Genomic DNA, 4459 nt, shown 5'->3' with positions numbered 1-4459 from the left:
TTAATTAGTTAAAAATAAAAATTAAAAAAAAGGAAAGCTCCACAGGAAGCTACTTCATTTTGTGTGCAACACAGATCAAAGTTCCAACACTCAGTTGTGCCACTAAAAAAAAAATAATAATAATAAAAAAAAGAAAAGAAAAGAAAGAAAAATACAGAAAACCAAAATGAATCCTGCTAGGAAAGTGCATTTTTCATGATTTTCAGAACAAACAGCTGTTGGTGCTGATTTGCTTGCAAGTCTCTGGCTGTCGATGAGAATTATTGTAGACATTAAGATCTTTCCTGCTTATAATTTTTTGTTTCAATGTAAACAGCACCAGTGAATTTTCCTTAAATAGCTTTGCTACTTTCCCCTTCATTTTCTGTCATCATAATTCTTATCTGCAGTACTACACCATGTCTCTCTGTATTGCAAACTGGACAGCCTGTGTAACACTGTTTGATCTGTAAACAAATTAAAGCTCAGGACTCATACATAGGATATCTTTTACATTTTCATTCCACAGCACATGAAGTGTTTATAAAGCCTTTACTCCTCCCAAAAATATATGAAAATCCACATCTGTTTTCAACCAGCAGACACTAATATAACAAATATCCAATAACTGGAATATTTTAGAGACCATGTATTATAATGATATCCTCTTGACTAAATTCCTCACTTGCTTTCTTCATAAATCCATATGTGATTAGTCTACAGGTCCATATTTACTATCACAGTCAAATTATTTTATTTTAGGTTTTTCAAGAAAAGTACTTCTGACCACAAACTATTTCTATCGTAGCCTTAAATACCAAAAAAGTTGTTTGAAACTTGTGCAGAAAAGATGCATAGCTATTTCTAAAAAGATGATACACCAAAACATGCTTTGTCAGGAAAACTAACCCATGCACTTGAATATACCCCCAAATACCTTATTTTTTTAAAGTTAGACTAATTTAAACATTGTCCAGAATTAAGATATAATATTAAATTGATTCCAGAAAATGTCAAAAACCATTAGGCCAAACTTTTTTAAAAAAGCAAAACTTCCCCTTCTTTACCCTTACATAAAAAAAGATTGGACCAATATGATCAATATGACTGCATATATATTATTCCACCTTAACATTTCCATTCTTTAGCATTTTATCTTAACATACAAAGCCTTGTGTGCAACTTCCTTACAAAGGCTTATCCCAAAAAGATATAAGCACAAAACACTAAGCATACACTCTTCAAAGTTTGTTTCACTAACTTCAGGTCAAATTTCCATAGCTGGGGACCAGCTGTTAGCATAATGGCTATGTCGCTGAACTCCCATGTAGTTGACTGCGGTTCGAGTCCTGGACCTGGTGGCTTAAACTCACACCGGGCACATGTGCGTGCGTGCCCAAGATCCCAAGAGGAGAACAGAGGAGAAGGAATTGTGGCGTGACCATCTCCCTTGGGGGGTGATTTCTTGCTTTCTGTCTCTCTGTCTCTTTCTGTCTTTCTGGCGAGCACATGCGCCCTATAGCAAAAACCTCTCAAAAAAATTTTTTTTCCATAGCTGTTTTCTGATCAATTCATTGTCTTTGATTGGCTTCCCAAAATGGTAATACCAAAAGATTGTGGGGTAGAGAGAAGAAACTACTTTAAGAAGCACTGTATTTACTCACCATTTTTACTTCCACAAGGCAGCAAAGTTGGACATTGGATTGTTCAACAGCACAAAGCTTGCATCCGGGAGGGCAGACCGGCAAACCAGGCTGCAGACATGCTTCCATTTGTCAAAATCAGACCAGGTAACCTACTCCACACAGATATAAAAGGTACTATTCAGCTTTTCTTTTTCTGTTGCCATAACATTTTTTCTTCTTTTAATGATCATGTCACGTAGTCCTTTTTGTAGCCCTTCTGTGATTGCACAGGTAGGCTGCAAATGCCACAGAGGTGACGAGCTCAGTTCACTCATTGCAAATACTTCCTCAGCTTCTGAGAGAGACAATGAGTTCCTCAGGTCTTGTTTGAGAGCGACTCTATGTACAGGGACTCTGATTTTCTGGCATCCTTGTTACCTTATGAAGTTCGGTTTTGGTTTCTTCCATCCTTTCGACATCAACAGAGTCCACAACAAACACAGTTCCATCTGTGTGTCTGTATATGACTTCCTTAATTTCTCCTGACCACAGACATCCCAGAAATGAAAAGTGACTGTTTTAGAGTTTCCTGGGGTTACCTTAATTTTTTCAGTGTTAAATTCTTTGGTAGGGGGGCTGGCAGGTGACGTGGTGGTTAAGGGTGCTGGACTCTTACATGGCCAATCATGGTTAGAGTCCCACACCTGGTGGCTTACTTTCCCACTTGTCCTTTCTCTCACTCTGTCTCTTTCTAGTCAAATTAAAAAATAAGTAAATAAATAAATAAAGTAAAATAAAATAATTCTTTAAAAAACAATAAATAAACAAATCCTTTGGTAGGTACAGGCTTTACAAATTCATTAAGCTGCAGCCTGTATAAGACAGTTGTTTTTCCAGCACTGTCCAAACCCAGAATAACAATGTGGAAGCACTGAAATGAAGGCAGGCTGGACAGGATAGAAGTCTGAAATGATCATCCATTCCCCATTTCCAGCAGCAAATACATATCTCAAATGGAAATGCTTTCTTCTGATTGTTTTAGAACTTCTCTTAAGTGATTCAGCTACAAGACTGAGGACCCAGACCAGCGTCTCTTTCAGCCGCTGGAGAGGCTCAGTGATACCAGTTCATGGACACCAGTATGTCCGGGCGCATGTGCATGTGTGCCCAAGATCCCAAGAGGAGAATGGAGGAGAAGAGATTGCGGCATGGCCATCCCACCTGGGGGGGAGGGGCTGGATTTCTCTGTCTCTCTCTGTCTGTCTGGTGAGCACACGCGCCCTATAGCAAAAACTTCTCCAAAAAAAAAAGAAAGAAATAAATCACCCCCCAGAATGGATAGCCACACCACAATTCCTTCTCCTCCATTCTCCTCTTGAGATCATGGGCATGCACACACTCATGCCCAGCATGAGTTCTAAGCCCTGGGTCCAGAACTCAAGCTACGGTCAACTACGTGGGAGTCTAGCAACGTAACCATTACACCATCTACTGGTCCCTAAACTTGTATTTTAATTCCATTTTCCACAAACTTCTTGAAGACCCTCGTGTATTATTGATCGATGGTGTTTATACAAGAAAAATAAACCAGTCCTTCTCTGTACTCTTATAATACTCCTGGTACCAAATCTGTCTGGGTTTTCCCCCCTTCAACAAGAACTTCAGTTCCTTGTGGATACCGGTTGGGCATCCTATAGCTTAACTCCACAGGTTAGGGACTCAGTTCCACAATACTGAACCCCCACTTCAGAAGTCAGTTGTAAGTGGTGGGTCCCCAGGTTACCCCACTTCTGTCTGACTTGACTACAAATTGCAGGTTTCCACAACCCCCTTCTAAGGCTTGCTAATTTACTGTGGTGGTTTATAGAACCCAGGGGAAACCCATTTTACCAGTTCATTTTAATAAAGGATATGATAAGGACACAGATGAGCAAGGAGATGGAGAGGTCTGGGAGTGTGCTTTCGTCCTTGTGCATGGAGGGTGGCTGCATATACCCACCCAAAGCTCTCCAAACTCTGTACTTTAGGGGTCCTTATGGAAGCTTCATCACATAGGTCTGACCAATTGTTAACTAAGTCTCCAGGTCCTCTCCTCTCCCCTGAAGATGGGGAGTGAGGCCGAAAGTTCCAAGCTTCTAATCATGGGCTTGCTCTTTTTGGTGACCAATCCTTCCCCAGGAACCCACCAAGAGCAAAAGATTCTCCTAGAATCCTATCACTAAGGAAATCACATGGATTTTGGGAGATTCATCTCAGGAAATGGAAGTAGAGACCAATAGATACATTTCTCATTATTTCATAGTATTGTTGTTTCATATATAGCCTTTTTGAAGAGCAATTCAGCAATATTTAAAAATTATAAATGCAAACCATGACTTGTTTTTGCAATTATCCCCATCTTTATTCTCCTGTATGTAAAAGATCTCTTTTTCTTAGTTACATTGAAGATTTTTCTTTGCCATTGTCCTCCTACAATGTATATTTGTGCCTTGGTGTGACTGCCTTTATATTTATCTTGCTCAGGTATTTTTTTCAGCTTCTTGGGTGCTTAGATGTACAGTTTTTGTTAAATATGGGCACTCTTTCTGCCATTATTTCTTCTGCCCCTCTGTCTCTCTCAGACTCCAATTATATACATATTATACCACTCGGCATTGTCCCCTAGTATCTGAACATCTTTTTACTGTCTTCCCCCTCTGCCACTGTGTTTTAGTTGGATAGTTTACATTGCTGTTTCCAAGTTCACATATCCTTTCTGCAGTTTCTAATCCATTATTAAGCCCACCCAATGAATGATTTCATTTCATGTATTTGTCAGCTCTGGGATACCCATTTCACTTTTTTTTTTTTTTTGG

General features: G+C 39.4%; 1 pseudogene; it reads right to left on the bottom strand.

The window, feature by feature from the left end:
- Window positions 1–1623: 1623 nt before the first annotated feature.
- Window positions 1624–2592, bottom strand: LOC102471800 (ADP-ribosylation factor-like protein 4A; annotated as a pseudogene).
- Window positions 2593–4459: the final 1867 nt, after the last annotated feature.

This window comes from Tupaia chinensis, unplaced genomic scaffold (assembly GCF_000334495.1).
Source record: "Tupaia chinensis unplaced genomic scaffold, TupChi_1.0 Scaffold141165_1, whole genome shotgun sequence".
NCBI lineage: Eukaryota > Metazoa > Chordata > Mammalia > Scandentia > Tupaiidae > Tupaia > Tupaia belangeri.
The sequence above is the reverse complement of the archived record's forward strand: the minus strand, read 5'-3'. Positions and strand labels throughout refer to the sequence as shown.